This window comes from Lynx canadensis, chromosome D3 (genome assembly GCF_007474595.2).
Source record: "Lynx canadensis isolate LIC74 chromosome D3, mLynCan4.pri.v2, whole genome shotgun sequence".
In the NCBI taxonomy this organism is placed as follows: Eukaryota; Metazoa; Chordata; class Mammalia; order Carnivora; family Felidae; genus Lynx; species Lynx canadensis.
Window position 1 is genome coordinate 18174596 of NC_044314.2, and position 19486 is coordinate 18194081.

Below are 19486 nucleotides of genomic sequence, written 5' to 3' on the forward strand. Positions count from 1 at the left end.
GAAGATTGGAAGGCATGTGCCTGGGCTCAGCTTAAAATTTTTTAATTTATTTTTGAGCGAGAGAGCACAAGCAGGGGAGAGACAGAGAGAGAGGGGGACATGGAATATGAAGCAGGCTTCAGGCTCTGAGCTAGCTGTCAGCATAGAGCCCGACGCAGGGCTCGAACCCATGAACTGTGAGATCATGACCTGAGCCAAAGTCAGACACTTAACTGAGCCACCCAGGCGCCGCTGCCTGGGCTCAGTTTAGACTTCCATTGGGTCAGATCGTCATTTGTCAGTGTAAAAACCTATGCTTTGCCTAACAAAAGTTCCACCATGAAAATCAAATTCAAAAGTCAAACCTTTGCTCATTATCTTTTGGGCAACAGTGGCTTTGGAAGAGGAGGGATATTTCCCTTAAAGATAATTGGTCTTTTTATTCAAGATGGCAGCTGAACACAACATCCCAGCATAATGACAGTGAAGATGTCCAAAAATGAATAAATCCCATAACGGCACTGAGAATGGAAGTGGGGAAGGTACCAGCAGCCCCGAGATTCTAATTTCTGTCAGAGATTCAATTAATACACCAAAACAGAGATATATGCAGAAATGATCTGAGCTGTCTGGAGAAGGCTAGGGCTCCTCATGTGTATGCTGGTGCTTTATAATAAGACCCTTTAAAAACATTGGTGGTGAGTGGGGAAGGGGTATAGGGAGGTGCCAGCTCTCAAGAACTGAGCTCAGCATCAGCTGCCACCATTGCCCTGATTCAGGTGAGAGGCCAGGTCATGTGTGGAAGTGCACGCCTTCTTAGAGGAAACCCATCACCCTCCTGTATCAGTCAACTGAGCATTTTGTGCATAAATATGAGTGGGCAATCCAAGACTGTGAAGGAAAGAAACAAGCACTACACAAGAGAAGACAGACATGAAGAAAAAGGAAAAAAAATACATTTGGAATGAAAACAATTTTTTTAATTGAAGTATAATTGATGAGAGAAATTTTAAGACTCTCATGAGAGTCCTTAGAGAGATACAAGATCTCGTACCCATAAAGAAAGAACAGGCTGCTACGAAAAAAGCCTACAGAAAACAAAAAGAATTCGTAGAAATGAAAAATATGACTGCCAACAGAAAAATCAAATAAAATGGCTGCAGATGAGTTTCATGAACTCTCTCAGAGCCCTGAGTAATATGGTGAAAAGATGAAAAATAATAGAGGAAAATGAAGAGATAAAATATCAGTCTAAGAGCACTAATTTCAAGTAATGAGAGGTCTGGGAAGAAAGAACAGGAGAGAGGAAATTATGACATAAATTATAGCCCGAGCATTCTAACAATTAAAGAAAAACACGAGTTTTAAAATTTAAAAGTCATACTGATTTCTGAGCAGGAAAGTGAAAAAATACTCATATCTTTTTTTTAATGTTTATTTATTTTGGGGGGGAGAGAGAGAGAGATTGATTGTGAGCAGGGAAGGAGCAGAGAGAGAGAGAGAGAGAGAGAGAGAGAGAGAGAGAGAGACAGAATCTCTCTGGAGCAGGCTCCAGGCTCTAAGCTGTCAGCACATAGCCCGACGTGGAGCCCAAACTCAACCCGTTAGATAGTGACCTGAGCTGAAGTCCGACCCTTAACCGACTGAGCCACCCAGGCACCCCACTCATATCTTTAGGTGAAGCAATAAAGCACAAAGATAAAGAGAAGGTTCTAGACCTGCACTGTCCAATAGAGTAGCCAGATGCCATATGTGGCTATTGAGCACTTGAAATGTAGCTAGTCTAGGTTGAGATGTGCCATAGTTATAAAATATACGCTAGATTTCAAAGACTTAGTATGAGAAAAGTAATGTGAAATATCGAATTAATAACTTTAACTTTTTTAATGTGGCTCCTAGAAAAATTTTAAATTATATATGTATGAAGGTAAAATAAACACTTTTCCAGCCGTCTGGGTTCAGAATGAATCAGAATCTTTTATCTACCAAGAAAACTTTCTTTAATACATTTATTTGAGGATGTCCTCTACCATGAGTACAGGAGAGAGATAAGCAGCTAAGGGCCCAGGAAACAGTGATAAAATTCTAGGTTTGAAATGGAAGCCATCCCAGGGTGATACCTCTGCAGCAGACCTAAAAGCCCAGCTCATATTAAAACATAAAGAGAACCCTAAAAAACTGCTCCAAGAATAGAATGGGGATCATTTAATAGGCAGCACGATTAAGAAGCTGGGAGCTGTTGACCTCATGAGGAAGAGTTAGATGGTTTGTTTTGTTTTGTTTTTTTGTTTTTTGTTTGTTTGTTTCTTCTCTCAGCAAGATAAAAGCACGGTTAGAAATGCCAAGAAAACGACTGGGAAACTAGAGAAGAAACTTTTAGTTCAAATACAAATGAGCAAAAATGTGGCCTGATCTTGAGCACTTGATGGAATACAAGAGAATCCATTTGACCTTAACCCTTGGACCATCCTCCTTTGAGGAGAATCAGTGACAATCATATTTCTTTTTCAATGGATGTAATCACACGACTTCTGCAGTGACTAATAGTCATATAATCACATTCATATAATTGTAGTTAAATGGTTACTAATTTTAATTTTTATTATCAAAACAGAAGTCTCAACTACAATTATAGAAAAGCACGTATGCACAATCATTGACCCGGTAAAGGTAATGCTCCAGCTGACAGAGGTCAACTTGTCAAAGGGGGAGGGAAGGTGAGTGCAGGGGTGGAGCCTTTCTCATTATATTTGGGGATGAGGCGAGAGATACTGTGTAGGGAAGGTGGAGCAAACAGAGGATCAGTTAAAAGTGTAAAAGCGCTTTAATACGCCTGCGTGACTGACCAAACTCAGAAAAGGGAGAATCCAGTGGAAACGTAAGCTAAATTCTTCCTCTCTCAAAGAGAAAGGAGATAACTTGTTGTTGTTTACCACCGCTAAATCAAGACATTGAGATCTGTGCATACTGTTTAGAATTATGGCAGTTAACGTAGAAGAATGAAAAACAAAAGATTGACAGGGGTTGCCTCCAGAGTGTGGGACTTGGGTTGGGGATGGGGGAGAGAGATGGAGAGATGTACTTTTCTTTTTTTTTTTCTTAATTTTTTAAATGTTTATTTATTTGAGAATGAGAGAGAGACGGCGGGGGGGGGGGGATGGAGGGGCAGAGAGAGAAGAGGACAGAGGATCGGGAGCAGGCTTTGTGCTGACAGCAGGGAGCCCGATGTGAGGCTTGAACGCATAAACTGTGAGATCGTGACTTGAGCCGAAGTTGGGCGCTTAACCAGCTGAGCCACCCAGGCGTCCCTATACTTTTCATTTAATGCCAGCCTGTGCTGTTGAAAGTTTCAAACTTTATGCTTGTATTATTTTATAATACTTTATATCTATCTATCATCTATCTATCATCTATCTATCTATCTATCTATCTATCTATCTATCTATAAAACATTGGTGTTAACAATAGGTGTAAAGAAAGCCCTAATTAAAGAATTGCTTTTCCCTGCTGGTGACATTTGCTAGCTTGAGTCTTTAGGTAATGATGTATCTACTTGTCCTTTGGGGGGGTCCCTACTCTGGCTGAGTTCCTGTTCTTTGCGTGGACACTCTCCATCATTCTAAATCAACTCATGCACTTAACAGTGCTCTTTAAGCCTTAGTAAATATTGTATTAGTATTCACAGGGGATGGTATGGAAAGATGGGAGTTCATGAGAGAGGGGCTCTTGTCATGGCCATTGTGTGTGTATTTGGCACAGAGAGGAAACAGATTTTCCCCGAGACTCTGGAAAACCTGACAGAGAAACTTACAGGGTCCTTATACATTTCCTCGGGATTGGCAGAAGAACCAAGGGCTCTTTGGGCTGCCCAAGGCTCATTCTCCTGGCCCCAAGGAAATGTGCCTTAATCTGTCTCTTCCATCTGGCTTGTAGGCCCTGAATGTTCTGGTAGTGTGGTCATCAGAGGCCGTCGTATCTGGGCACTTCCCACGGGAAGTGGAGCCCCTGGGCTTCCAGGCTACTCTGGTACTCGCCTGAGCCATGGAATCGTGTGCTCCCCTAGCAGCTGGCGCTTCATTGGCTCCAATCTGAGGCACAGGGCCCTACCTCTCAACAGAGCACTGCTCGTGCCTGCTCTCTGCTTCCATCAGTCCTCTACCAATCAGTGTGCTGCTAACACTCAGCTGGTTCTTGACCTCACTTCTCTTGCTTTGTTGGTTGGCTCTTGGCTCCTCTCCCCACGTGGCCTGACCCTTCCCATTCTTACCATTACCCACCGGCCTCTAGATCTCATGTCCCACCATGTAAAGGATAAGATACTGGTGATACAAAAATGAGTAAGAGTCAGCCTTACTGCCAAGCACCTAAGGATAGGGGCTAATTGCCAGAAGAAGCAATCATGAATAGAGGGTTGAACTTTGATTTCCACCCCCAGACCTCCTGGGAGGTAAGAGGAGCTGGAGAGTAACTTCAGTCACCAGCAGATGGTGATTTAGTCAATCATGGCTGTGTAATGAAGCCTCCATAAAAACCCACAAGGAGAGAGTTCAGAGAGTTTCCATGTTGCTGAACACAGGAGATTCAGGGAGAGTGGCTTGCTTGGAGAGGGCACTGATGCTCCACGCCCTTTCCCCATACCTCGCCCTGTGTACCTCTTCTGCAGAAGTTCTAGGAAGTAAAAAGTTTCTCTGAGTTCTGTGAGCCGCTCTAACAAATTAATCAAACCTGAGGAGGGAGTTGGGGGAACGTCCCGTCGATGGCTAGTTGGTTAGAAGCACAGGTGGAAACTGGCGTCTGAAGGGAGGGCAGTCATATAGGACTGAGCCCTTCATCTGGGGGGTCTGATGCTGCCTTTGGGATGATAGTGTCAGAAATTAGTTTAATTGTAGGATGCCCAGCTGGTGTGCAAGATTTGCTTGCTTTTGGATGTGTGGGGACCCCCCACCACCGCATTGGAATTTGGGCATAGAAGCCCATTAGTACATCTTAGAGCATTTGTTTAAAACACATTCACCTTACTTTATAATGTTATTTAACCATGTTATGTACATACCTTGACTTTCAATTGGATTATGAACTTCTGGAGGGAAATGGACCATTTTACACTTTGTGTATGCTGTGGTTACTAACACAAATGCTGGGCCCAAATAAAGAGTGTTCCTACTTATTCGTAAAAGGAATAAGGAGACGGTGTACTTGTGAGAGTAAATAGACAGTAAATGCTGTGTTGTCTGGACTTTTACAAGCAGGAGATCTCCGGGAATAGGCATTTTTGATATCCTCTCTTGTAAATCACTGAACACGATCATTGAAATTCAGCTATAGTGCCAGCACATTTGAAAGATGTCTGATCAAAATGCAAAGTCTATGTGGTCTCCAATGACTTCAGCTAAGTAAAAATAAGCCTAGAGGGGGAAATAAACCTTTTCCTGAAACTTCACACAGTGAGAAAGCAGAAAGTTTCCCAAGTTTCTGAGAAATGACTAGTATATTCAAAGTGGGGTTTGGTTAGGAACGTAACAAAGCCAAAGGTGGTTTCGAGCAATAAGGGAGCAATTGGGAAGCGTTGGTACCTGAGTCAGGCTTGGGGAGGGAGTGATAGAAATGCAAATCCGATGCTGCTCCCGGATCCCCTGTGACATAGAAACACCTGGAGGCAGAATCAATTTCTCACCCTTAAATGATGCCTGCGCTTTCTGTAGGTTGAGAGCACACAGATAGGTAACTTTCAAAAGTTCTCAGGAAATGACAGTTAATTGACTTAAAAATCATTGCTTCTGCCAAATCATTCTCTCCTGGCCTCTTTCCTCTCCTGGAGAAGGTTTGGTATCTCTATCTATCCTTCCTGTCCGGGCTCCAGTTTTGCAAGCCCAACTATTGGTTTGTGATGGAGTCCTGGCTTAGGAGAGAGGGGGTCGCCAGAGATCTAGGGCCAGTGGGGAGCAGGTCTGGAGGGAGCTCTCAGTGTGAGGACCCCGGCAACCTCCTGGAAGAGACTGAAAAAGCAGAGAAAACTGCATCTGCTTTAGAATTTAGCTGGAGGCCTGGGGCGGTTGGGTGGCTCAGTCGGTTGAGCATCAACTCTTGATTTTGGCTCAGGTCATGAGCTCACGGTTCGTGAGTTCGAGCCCTGCATTGGGTTTAGTACTGAACGCGTGGAGCCTGGTTGGGATTCTCTCCCTCTCTTTCTGCCCCTCCTCCCCCTCTCTGTCTCTCTCTCTCTAAATAACTTAAAAAAAAAAAAGAATTCTGCTGAAGGCTTGCTGTGCATACACAATGTGTGTGTGTGTGTGTGTGTGTGTGTGTGTGTGTGTATGTGTGTGTGTGTTATTGATCCGATGAATGTTTTCTGTTTGCTTGTTTGTTTTTTCGTGCGTTGAGAACTAAAGCATATTTAGGGGATGCTGTGCCAAACTGCTAAGATTGGAGCTTTGTAGGCCCATCGTAGTGGTTTATGTGTGCGAGTTTTTGCTTATTGAACATGGAGCACAGTACCTGCCTCTGACCTGGACTCCTATGGGCTGCCCATCAGGATCTCCAGGGCTCAGTTCAGTTGTCTAAAGACATGTGGGAGCGGATAAAAAGGGATAGTCTATTGGTTATCCCTTATTTTGAGGGAAAAACTCACTAGAAAGTAATTTGAAGTTTTCACAAAATCCTTTCTCTTACCTGAAGGGGCTATTATTCTAAAGAAGATTTTGTCCCTACCCACTTTTGAGAACATTTGGCACTCAAGAGCACTGCTGTTGGGGGCGTAATCCCCTCTTGGGGGCTCTCTGCTGTCTGGCCAGCCCCTCTGACACCACTAGGTGTCCTTCTGGGCTGCTTAGTCCTGTCTGTTTGGCAGTCAGGGCCCATTGTCCACTACTCATGAACTCTGCAGGAATGGACTTTAGCTTTAGGACATTGGAGATGGCCATCTTCAGTGTGGAATGTTACTGAATCTTCTTTATTTAAAATTTTTTAATATTTATTTTTGAGAGAGAGAGAGCATGAGTGGGGGAGGACAGAGAGAGACACACACAGAATCCGAAGCAGGCTCCAGGCTCTGAGCTGTCAGCACAGAGCCTGATGTGGGGCTTGAGCCCACGAACTGTGGAATCATGACCCGAGCCGAAGTGGGACGCTTAACTGACTGAACTACCCAGGTGCCCCTGAATCTTCTTTAAAAGTTTCCTCTTATACCACTGATAGGCATCTGTTATTTGTGGTTATATTGCTTTATTGATCTCCATGTCCCATGAGCAAACCGAATGACTTAAGCATGAGTAATATCACAAAGGAGCACAAGCACCTCTCAGAAGAGTCTGGTCTCCAACACGCTTCTGTTTCTCTAGGTGGTTCCTCTTGATTTATGCTTGAAGCTGTTTTTGGAAAAAGGAAACATCCTTCAAGTTAAAATTATCTTAGAAGTTAAGAAAACAAATTTAATAGAAAGTGACACCCAACGGCCCACCCAAATGGATGGTAGCCCATTATAAGTGAAGGAAATTCTCCTGGGTAGAAGTCTATCTTTGGGTTCCCCCCCACCATCTCCTCTTTTTGCTTTGAGCCATTTCATTCATGGCACTCAGGCCAGTGAAGTTACCTCCTGTAAGGAAGATGGCCTGCTGAAATGAGTTCATCCTGAATGTGATGGTGATTTAATATGCTAATCTTAACATGGGTGTGTTTTCAAAGAGAATACCTTTCAAATGAAGGGCTCTGAGAAGACCCACATGCTGCTGATGTGAGTGTAGACGGGGGTAGCCCTTCTGGAGAGTAGTCTGTCATACTCAGTCTAATGAACTGTATACACCTACCTTATGCCCGGCAATTCCACTCCTGGTATTGACCCCACAGACATTCTCACATGGGCAGTATGCGGCCATTCCCAAGGATACTCCCTGAAGTAGTGTTTATGGTGGCTGGGAGTGGGAATCAATCTGGGGGGGGGGGCGGTGGATGGGTAAAATGTGGTGATGCCCTCTGCGGGTTACCATGTAACAAAGCCAGTGGATCGGAGTATACACAGCAACATAAATGACCTTAAAAATTGGGTGATGAATGAAAACTATAAGAAACAGAACAAGAGCTCTAATGCAGTATCATTTACATAAATTGAAAATGCATGCCCCCAAAATACACATTTTTTGAGACAGAGAGAGAGAGAGAGAGAAAGGGAGAGAATCCCACAAGGAGCGAGTGGGAGAGGGAGAGAAGTGGGGCTCACCCAGGGCTCACCCAGCACAAGTGGGCCTTGTGCTCACCAGAAGTGGCGCTCAGGCTCACCCAGTGTGGGACTCGAACTCATGAACTATGAGATCATGACCTGAGCCAAAGTCAGATGCTTAATGACTGAGCCACCCAGGCGCCCAACAGTACACATTTTATATGAACAACTACCAACAACAACAACAAAAAAAATCAAAAAACAAAAAACCCACATAGTGTTGCTATGGGAACAGACTGGAGTGTGTCCCTCTTGACACTGCTGACATTTCAGACTGGAGGATTCTTTGCTGTGCAGGGCTGCCTGGTAACTCGTAGGATGTTTCGCCGCATCCCTGGCCTCCCCGCTGGATGCCAGTAGCGAGACCCGACAACGTTCCTGGACGTTGCCAAATGCCTCCTGGTGGGGAAAACCACCCAGGCTGAGAACCACTGGCACAGCGAGCAAAGATAAATGAATGAAAGAATATATGCAGGACATGGGCTTTATGGGAAAAGTGAATAAACTCAAATTGAGGATGCAAAGAGGGCAATAGTTAACGCAAAAGAGGACCTTGGGCACGGTGGGGTTTCAGGCATTGGCATCAGAGTGGTTAGCACTTCCCGGTCACGCACCACAGAGGCATCTGTCCACTCCACTGTGCATGCAGGAGGGACAGACGTGTTCTTTGCTTCGTAGACCCTCAGCTTGACTTAATCCTGAGTTCTACGTGACTAGATTTGTTCTGGAAGATACGGCTACTTCTCTGAGGGGAGAGCGGCGGTGCCTCTGGTACAGTGGGTCATGGAGGACATGCCTTTCCTCAGCTCATGGAGGACAAGGACCCGGGGCCTCTTGTCTTCTGCTCTGCTCTGCTCTGCCCTGTCGGTGGATGCGGGCCACTCTCACCCCGTGGAGCAGAAGTGCCACAAGACCTACACTCTTGACCTTCCTCTCGCTGTAGGATGCTGAGCAGGCCGAGGTCCGGCTAGGAGAGAGGCAGCGGAGGGGTGGTGGCCAGCCATGAGTAAGTGTGGGCAGAAAATGGTTTTGGAAGCTGCCCATGGCTCTGGATTTGACCTCACAGCGGATCGTAGAGAACACCGATATTTTACCTTGGGCGATTTTTCAAGGAAAGCAGTGTCTCTAATTGTAGATGGGGCAGGTTGGGGGGGAAAGAGGCCTGTTCAGCCTTCATTTGCCATAAAACCCACGGGCAGAGTATTTTAGATCTTGTGAAATTTAGCTCTTGACAAACATATAATGTCATACAATTTAATCCATATGGGATCCAGGCCCTACAGTATTACAGCAAGTGACACCCTATCCCTCTCCTCACTCGCTTCTCTTTTTCCCTTCCTCCTTCTCCTTCCTCGCTTCCTGTTTCTCCTCTTATCTTTCTCCTTTCTTCTCTTTCTGCAAAATGTTAAGAGCAAATTACAATATCTAAACTGAAGCAGAAAAAGTATAAATGACTAATTAATTAACCATGGAACCAAGAGGTCTTGATCAAAGTTCAGCTGTCAAATGACTCATACTGAGTGTTAGGGGTTGAATTGTATCCTCCAAAAAGTCATATGTTGAAGCCCTAAATACTGGTACCCCACATATGACCTTATTGGGAAATAGAGTCATTGCAGATGCAATTAGTTAAGATCAGTTCATACAAGAATAAGGTAGGCAGGCCCCTAATGCAATATGACTGGTGTCCTTATAAGAAAAGGGGGTTTTTGGACCCATACACACAGAGATAACATCCTGGGAACATGTGAAAGTAGATATTACAGCCATGTGTGTCTAAAAACCAAGAAATGAAAAGATTGCCCCAAACCGCCAGAAGCTAAGAGAGCAGCCTGGAACAGGTCCTTTCCTAGCACCATCCAAGGGAACATGGCCCTGCCTATACCTTTGGACTGCTGGCCTCCGGAAGATAATAAGTGTTGTTTTAAGCTGCTAAGTTTGCCCTAATTAGTTATGCAGCAGTAGAATACTAATTCACACCCCAAATCTCCACTCCCAGGGGACCGGTCATATTCCAACAGCCGGGTGAGGAGGGAGCAAGGCTAAGCAGGATGGGGTGGCCTGAGCCATTATCATTGGGAGTGTGAGCATGTGAAAAGGGGGCTACTTCCTTTGCTGATGTTGTCTCTTGTTTCATGATTTGCTTTCACGCTACTTTTAACATCTGTTCATTGCGGTCATAACCATCGTGTTAACGTATTGCCTTAGAAAATTATTGGAAAGATACTAGTTTTGTAAGATATGCTCAAGAACAGCAACGATTTCCCAACTTTCTCTCCACCGTCAGCAGTTCATACGCTGTTTCCATCCCCAACATCCGCACACAGGCTGAGGACAGCTGTGTCCTTCTCTTGGGAGATGTCCTGGCCCACAGCAATGCCTCCCACGCTGCTAGGTGGCCTCAAGCACCCAGAACCTTCAGCCTTTGTCCAATTTGGATCCCCCTTCAGTTTTAGTTCAGCTTACATCTTACATGTTTAAAAAGGATAGAGCCTCTTAATTTTCTATTTCTAATCTTCAGGAGCCCTTTCCAGTTGTTTTGGGGAACATGTTAGGAACTTAGTTTTACCATTTCATAATATCTCAGTCTCTTGTTTAAACAGTCTGCTTTAGGAAATAGTTGAGTCTCTTAGATTTCCTCCCCTTTCCTTCCTCCTCGCCAAGTTTGTGTGTTTTATTTAGGGGAGGGGAGGGGAGGGGAGGGGAGGGGAGGGGAGGGGAGGGGAGAGTGGAGTGAAGGAAGGCATATAAGCAGGTGTGTTCGATTAGGTTCTCTGGGAGGTAGACCCAGAGACCCAAGATCCACATGCAGGTTTACCGGGAGGTGCTTTGGGGAGCAACCCCCATGAGGAGTGAGGAAAGCGGGACTGAAAAGAGGGAAAGGTTGGCCGGCAGTTTGGGGGGGTAAGTTCAGTTCAGGAGGATTACATTAGGAAACCCCTTTGGTCACAAATCCAATGCATGTTCTCCAATCCATATCTACCAATGAAATGGATTTTTAAAAAAGACTTTAATTTCTATGTCTCTTTCTCAATCCGTTCCGAATTCGGGAGAAGACGGGAGGATTTTTTACTGGTCTGAAAATCGAGCCAGAGTGGTACAGGTGAAGGTAGTGGTGACAATATCAATGATGGTAACGGTGAGGACCATTGAAAGCTCAGACGAGGTGATTCCAAAATAGTTCTGGTAGGAGATGTATTTGTAGCCACTGCTTCATCCCAACGCCAGCTGCTTTCTTTGTGGTTTCAGTTTTGCAGCTCTATTAGTATCCTTTAAAAATTCGCTCTCGTGGGTTCTCCGTGTACCCACAGCCGAGAGTGAACTCTTATTCCCGCTCTGTCTGCTTGTCGGTGGTTGGGAAGTCCCACATCATCGGCGTCAGCTCCCCAGAGTTCTAGACACATGTTCTGGATGGAGTTCCCCAAGGGTGAAGTGAAGACACAGAAATGGGAGCAGAAATGGGAACAGCTTCTGAATGGCCATCAACTATAACATCAAGCTGCGAACACATTTTGTAGAGATGTTGGAAGGGCGTTTGAACTACCTTCACTTCTACAGACGTCTGCTTCTTAGCAATCAGGATTTCCTGTGGAAAGAACGCGGGAGTAGGAGTCCCCAGCTGTGAGTACTAATCTAAGTTCTGCTCGAAACTGAAGGAAACTACAGGGATAAGAGCTTAGCCCTGGAGTCAGGCTGCTTCGCGGTGACCTGTAGCAAGTTACTTCATCTCTATGCACCAGTTCCTTCATCTGTGATGTAGGAGATAATTACAGTACTTGCCTCATAAGTAGTTGGGAGAACAAAAGACAAACCATGTAAAGTGTTCAGCACAATGTCCAGCACATAGTAAATATTCGTCCACCTCAACTGTGATTAGATGAGTGTGAAGAAGGTGATTTAAACTCTTGGCACCTAATTATTCAATGGGGATAATAATATGCGTGCTCCAGGTTGTGGAGGAAAATGAGATGAATAAATGCGATATAAAGGATTGTAACTTATATTGAAATTAACGTATGCTCTCCAGTCTTTTCTAACATAGGATGTGGATAAAACCTGGACTTTGGGGGGCGCCTGGGTGGCTCAGTTGGTTAAGCGTCCAACTTCAGCTCAGGTCATGATCTCACGGTTCGTGGGTTCGAGCCCCGCGTCGGGCTCTGTGTGGACAGCTCGGAGCCTGGAGCCTGCTTGGGATTCTGTGTCTCCCTCTCTCTCTGCCCCTCCCCCACTCACGCTCTGTCTCTCTCTGTCTCAAAAATAAATAAAAACATTAAAAATTAAAAAAAAAAACATGGACTTTGGTTGTAATGACTGTGACTCATTTTAAGAGACATTAGCACGGATAGTTCAGTAATGTGTGTCAGCTTGTTCACGCTTCAGTCTGGGGGCAGTAAATCGTCCTCGTCAAGGGTGCGCAGCCTTGGATGGTGAGTGACCAGCGTTTCTGAAGGGCAGGACAGCCACCACTCACACCAGTACTCTTCAGCCACCATCTCAGTCAGCACCCGTTCTGCTCATTAGCATAATGAATGCAGAGGTGGCGTTTTAATGGTGAAAATAGTAGACCATTGATTATCATGAGAAGTGTGACAAATGGACCCTGGTGTGAGAGATTAAAGGTATTTAAGGTAATTGGGTTGGAGAGCCCCTCCCACCCTCCTTTGCGTGCATAGGGTGTAAGAGTCCAGTGGCACCTTCAGCGTGCACTGTTGGGGAATATGCAGGAGGTCTGATGCCTAGAAGACCTGTGTTCCATCCTTGGTTGAGGAAGTTGCTTTTTGTCTGATGCTGCCCAAGGGCTAATGAAAGCCTGCCTCTGGAATGTTGCTGGGTCTGTCTAGAATATGGATAGAGGTCCCTGTAGGACAGAGAACTCAGACTTCATTGAGGTTATACAGCAGGTAATATACGTAGCGTAGTGACTAATTTGCTCAATAGAATTGGTTAAATTCTCCTATGTGGCAGTATTTGGTCTTAGACTCACTTTCTTTACAATCTGACAGGGAGTTTGGGGGATGTAGATAACTTTTGCCCATCTCAGAGACTTTGGGTGGCTATGATTAGCAACCACAAAGAACCCAAATTTTGTATAGGACCAAATTGGCTTAGTCAATTCATGACAATTTTTATGAATAGTTCTTGCAGGGCAGAACAAGTGAGTTTAGGGGCTCAGTCAAGTGTCCAACTCGTGGTTTCGGCTCAGGTCAGGATTTTGTGAGTTCAAGCCCCGTGTTGGGCTCTGAGCCAGCAGGGCGGAGCTTGCTTGGGATTCTCTGTCTCCCTCTCTCTCTGCCCTCCCCCACTTGCACCATCTCTGTCTTTCTCAAAAAAAAAAAAAAAAAAAAAAAACCGAATGTATTCTTCTACCAGTTACACTTCTATTGTCGGGGCTAATTGTTAAGTAACATCTTATGACATGGTATTTACAGGTATGCACTTGTACAGATGCCACAACATGGCTCTCCTTTCCTTGGGGAATCTACGTTTAAATAGGCATTTTCAGGTGGGCTTTGAAACGGATAGTCCTGGGCTCAAATATCCTAGCTCCACTAGTGTTGTCCAGGGCAAGTTACCTAACCTCTCTGAGCCTCAGACTTCTATTTTTATGAAATGATAGCTATCTTCAATAGCTCACATCCATACCTATCACGCTGCCTGATGTTTGCAATAACTTTGCCAACTAGGCAGGACAGTAGCATATTGTCATATTCTTATGCCCAGTAGATAGGAAAATTGAAGATCAGAGAATTTAAGTGACTTGCCTATGTTAGCAAGAGGTGGACCTGGCGCCTAAGTTCAGATCTTCTGACTCAAAACCCTGGTTTCCCTCCCATGCGAGAGCTAAAGTAAAAATGGAAACATGATGCAGACATCTAAATATTAATCATGTGAAGAACATACTGTGCATTTGAGGTTGGTTATGTGGGGAGAGGGATGTTATCTCTTCCTCCAAATCCAGATTACTTGGCCACGCTTGAGTGGTGCTCAGCTGAATGTGTTAAGAAAATGTAGTACTTAGAAACCTACATGAGGCGAGAGAGGCCTTTTTTTGAGCGGCCCAGTTTGGGGTGATCCCCATTTCTTCTGAATTCTGGGCAGTTTTTGATTGTTTGTGCCATTTATTTGGCATCTAGCAGAGATGACTCCATAGACATAGTGATTTCATGGCTGCAACCAGAGAAAGCGTGCCACGCGAATCTCCGGTCCCTGTGGTACATACGACACTGAATGACTAGGTCCAAGGGGGTCAGTTCTGACGTCTGGGTCCGAATGCTGGTGTTACCACTTACTCTGGTTCTACCCATGTAGCCTCATGTAGCATGACGGTCCCTGCCCCAGCCTACTGCACAAGGTTGCCATGTACTGCAAGGAAGGAGGGTTATGGAGGTGACGGCATAGTGAGTGCTTCCAGGGTTGGCTGCCACCATTATTTTTACTTCCAGAAATAATTATTCTCCATGAACAGTTGTGGACTGACCAGTGTTTCCTCCTGCTTGATAGGTCTCCAGAAATTTGTTCCTGCTTTTTCTTTTCCTTTCACAAGTACTTTCCCTTCTTAAAAATCGCCCCATTAAAGAGTCCAGGGAACAGATAAAAGTAAGAGAAGGGATTTGTAAGGACTGTGGCTAATACTTTTGGGTATTTTGGCGGCCCCTGGGTGGTTCATTCGGGGTTTTGGCTCAGGTCATGATCTCACAGTTTCGTGGGTTCAAGCCCCGTATTGGGCTCGGCACTGACAGTGTGGAGCTTGCTTGGGATTCTCTCTCTCTCCCTCTCTCTCTGCCCCTCCCTTGCTTGCACTGTCTCTGTCTCTTTCAAAAATAAATAAACTTAAAAAAATAATTTTGGGTATTTGACTTAAGGATACCCTTTCCCATCAAATGACTCCAACCAAAGTCTCGACAGATGGCCTCATGTCAACAAGCTTCCCAAAACAGAAAGTATTTCCCTCCAATGAGTCCAATCCAAAGGGTCAATCAAAGGGTCCACCTACATTACAAATTTCTTTTGTTTCTGTTGTCCTGATGAGGCTAAAGTGAGACCAGACATCTCTGAGACTTGAAACTTTCCAGCTTTAGCCACTGTTTAACTTTCTGAGTAACAGTGATGGATTATTCAAGGCAGAAGATAGCAGAGGTAGAAGAGGTTTTGGTGATCATCTAGTTTAGACATGTTTATTGTTCTCTAAGATGGTCTTCTTTGTCCAGAAGCCTGAATAAATAAGGACATGCCATTTGGGGAAGAAAGATGCCGATAGCAGATAGGAAGGATTCCATCTTAGAACCAAAGGCCATGCTATTTCAAGATCTCCATGATTGGCCCCAAGGTCGTGCTTGGCCCAGTGCTCTTCCCTGCATGTGCCTGAGGTAGCCCAGAATTCCTCCAGAGTATTCTAGCAGGAAGAGCTCCGTGCACAGCTCCTGCCTTCCCAGGGCCTCCCACCAGCCCTGCACATGGAATAGTGGGCAGATACCAGTAGCTGAGGCTGGTAGTTCATTTACCAACAAAACAAGCATCTAAATCATTGTGTTTGGGCAGATTTTTTCAATCCTGTAAAGTCAGCCTACAGGTGATAACCTGCACTACAAGTTTGGAAGTTGTAAATAGTTTTCTTATAAAATGAGTCCAAGCTATACAGTAAAGGTATTTGAAAGAGTGGGCACAGATTAGGGTTGGAGTTGTGAAAAAATAAAAAAAAAGGAGAACCAGTAGGCTTTACAGTAGTGTTTTACAAATTTGGCTGGGCCTTCGTTTAGAGTCTCTAGGAGAACTTTAAAACGTATAGGTTATAGAAGATTGCAAAAAAAAAAAAAAAAAGTGCATGTTTTTCACTCCTCCTTTGGCAATGTGATTGTGCACCTCTTCCCATCAAGATCTAGAGTCTCTTTTCACTCTTCTCCCTGTGAATCTGGGCGGGACCGAGCCGGTCCCCCTGGGGAGCTGACGGGCAGATACATGAGCCAGCCAAGACAAGAAGAGACACCCAGTTGAGACCAGTCCAAATTGACAGCCAACATGGTGGCTTCTTTGAGTGTGTATGTGTGTTTGAACATGTTTTGTTTTTTTTTTTTTAATTTTTTAAAATGTTTATTCTTGAGAGAGAAAGAGAAACAGAGCATGAGTGGGGGAGGGGCAGAGAGAGAGAGAGAGAGACAGAGAGACAGAGAGAGCCAGAATCTGAAGCCGGCTTCAGGCTCCAAGCTGTCAGCACAAAACCCGATGCAGGTCTCAGACCCACAAATGGCCAGATCATGACCTGAGCCAAAGTCAGACGCTTAACCAGCTGAGCTACCCAGGCGTCCCATGAACGTGGTTGTTTTTTTTTTTTTTTTTTTTTTTTAAGTCATTGTGTTTCAGAGCGGTTTGTTATATGACAAAAGCTAACTGATACATAAGTATTTGGGGTCCACCCCATCAAATCTGATTGGTCTGGGATGAACCTCAGTATCAGTATATTTTAAAAGTTCTCTAGGTCATTCTAATGTATCCAGAATTAAAAACCACTAGCCTAGATAAAGGCACTAACTGCTTCATGGGCTGGGTTATAAGTGGGTTTTTCATTTAGACCAAAGGTCCAGTGGAACTCCTTTGCCACTTGGGGATATTTAAGTTTAAAATGGATTAAAGAACTCTGTAACTCATTAAATTTAAAAAATAATATGCCAAGATATGACCTATGCCAAAAATATAAATATCTTCAAAAGCTCTTGACAGAGATGTAAAGGGCTTCAGATATAACCTATCCTAACCTTAACCTTGTTGGAGAAATTGAAGCCCAGAGAGTGTAAGTGACTTCCTGAAAACTATATAATTTATGTCAGAGCCTAAATTCCATATGAGGTCTCTGGCTCCAAATTTGTTTGTTTTCATTCTTCCATATGGTGACAATAAAGGGATCCCCTTTTTAATTCACCACATGCAACCTCAAATGCAATCTGTATAAGGACAGGGTTAGGATAGGTCATCTGTAATGTTTTAATGGGTTAAGAATAAGACAGTCTTTACAGGGCATCCCCAAACCTTTATGGTTGATAACACGGTTGGCAGATTTGTTAATTCTGAAATGTGTCTTGCGTCCTGTCAGAGGTAAAGAAGTTGCAATCTTTAAAGCAGAGCAACTTTACTGTTCTTTATGAAACCATGATGGGATGCAATAGGGGAAGGATGCTTAATCCTTTCCATGGAAAGAGAAAGAAGCCAACTGAGCCATGGTCAATGAATGAAAGCAGTTTATTTGACATTAATTGCAGAATTTACAGCACTACCATTTAATGATAGGAATAAAAATAGAAAGAATCCAGTGTAAGCAATGTCGTGGACAAAACATCAGAGTGGGAAATGAGCAAAATTGAAAATGCAGTTAACATTCAAAGAAATCTTTCAAAGGATTGGGAGCTTATCAAGGGGTGAGCAGCCCCTCGATAATGGTGTGTGATCCTCACCCCCACCAGGATTTCAGGGCAGCCACTGAACATATACCCTGTTGACCATCCCTGGAAAATCTTGCAGCACATTCCGACTTAACATGTCTGAGATGGGGCAAAATCGGGGATAGAATATGCTTTGGAAATATAGCTCAGGGTGTAAAGAAAATAAGAATGTGGATTAACTAGTGTGTGGGTTTTCTTTTTCAAAATAAAAAGGAGTGCAAGTTTTAGGGGTATGTTTTACCGATTTTAAATCTGAGAAGCGATGTCAAAAGGATTGACCAATAAAGTGTAAAGCTTTCCTCTGTGATTTTCTTGGAGATAATATCTGAAAAATCAGGAAAACAGAACAAGAGGTGTGCACATGACTCTTTGATTTCTTGTCATCTTGGATCTGGATAGAGGTCTATGAAAGGTAGCTGGGTTTCTACAACAAGGCTGGATTTCTAGAAGAGCTGACCTGTGAGTCGTGTGGCAGAACACGGCTCCGAATAAGGGAGGGGAGTGTTAACCCTCTACAGCCATTTTCCCATGGCTTAACAAGTCTCTTTACATTTTAAAACTTTAAATAGAGCTGGGGCAAATTCTTCTCTCTTTTCCTCTTCCTCCCTTCCCTCATCTTAGTCACCTTTAAAACCACAAAGCAACCAACAGATTGCAAGAAAGGATTCAAGCTCCACAGGCCAGCATGTGATACTAAGACGTGTTTTTAGTACCCAAAATAAACACATTTGAGATCAGGGCCTAAAGTGAGAAAACAGCCAGGACTCACTCAATCCTGAGAACAAAAGCCCATGAAATAAAAGACATTGGAACTTGTTCTCAGTCACTTTGGGGGAAGGATAGCTTCTCTAATAAGAATTCATTGACCAAGAAAGAATCTATTGTACCTGTACTAATAAAATGTTAATTTGGGTAGAAATATGCGAATAGGAAAGATGAAAAAAATTGGCCAGGCTCTTTCTCGGCAGTCCAGGAAAACACTTTCTTGGAGAAAAGCAAAGGATGAAGTCTCAAGAGAACTAATTGAAACGTTGGTCAGTCCCTATTATTGTTGCCCATAAAATTATTTGGCATCCTAGACTGGGAGAGAAAAGCCTGAACTGCTCCAGGATGAAGGGGGGAAAATAAGATCTGGATGTTGGCGATCTAGATTAGAAGAAAACCCAGCACCAAGAATGTGCCTGCATTATCTCAGTCCTTGCCTGCCAAACTTAGATGTTCTTTACCATTTCGTTAATGTGAAAGTTGTCTTCTTTTTTCAGGAATTCCAATTTGGCAGACGTCTTACAACCTTGTGTGGTGAAAAGCTTGCCTGCCGGCACCATTTAGACACAAAGTGGCATAGTCAAGAAAGGAAATAATATTCTGTCTTCAAGGAAGTATCTGTTCCGGGTATGACTCCCTACCCAATAGCTAGCTAGCCTTTGAATACTTCACCTCTCTTCCTAGGTAGCAGGCTCCCTGTCGTAATCTGAAAAAAACTTCCCTAGAGAGCAAACTGACTCTGAAACTAAATGCCAAACTGAGTCAAAGCAAGGAAGATGGAGGAAACTCCAAGCTGTACAGCTTCTTAAATAGGACTTCCAAGCAGAGATAAACTACGTGTTGGCGGGCCGTGTCCTGGTTGGTTTGACTGCTGTGGTTCCGCCGGCCCCTTAAGAAAGATCAATAGCACAGGGCATGTGCATGGCCCCCTCAGAGAGCAGCAAGGCACAAAGAGGCAGTGAGGGGTTCTTTTCTCTCTGGTATTTTTCCAGATCAAAGAACTGGGACTAGCTGAAGTACGAATTAGAAACAAAATGACAGAAAAACCCATTCATACCTTTCTTTGTTTTCCACATAACTGTCGGCAAGTGGACAAAAG

General features: G+C 44.1%; 1 protein-coding gene across 1 annotated transcript in view; it reads right to left on the minus strand.

Annotated features, from left to right (window-relative positions):
- Window positions 1-7191: 7191 nt before the first annotated feature.
- Window positions 7192-19486, minus strand: part of ONECUT2 (one cut homeobox 2) — a 69611-nt gene continuing 57316 nt past the window's right edge. The window contains exon 2 of the transcript XR_003973163.1: window positions 7192-7343. The gene's annotated coding sequence lies outside the window, so the exon portion shown is untranslated. The remainder of the gene's footprint in view (window positions 7344-19486) is intronic.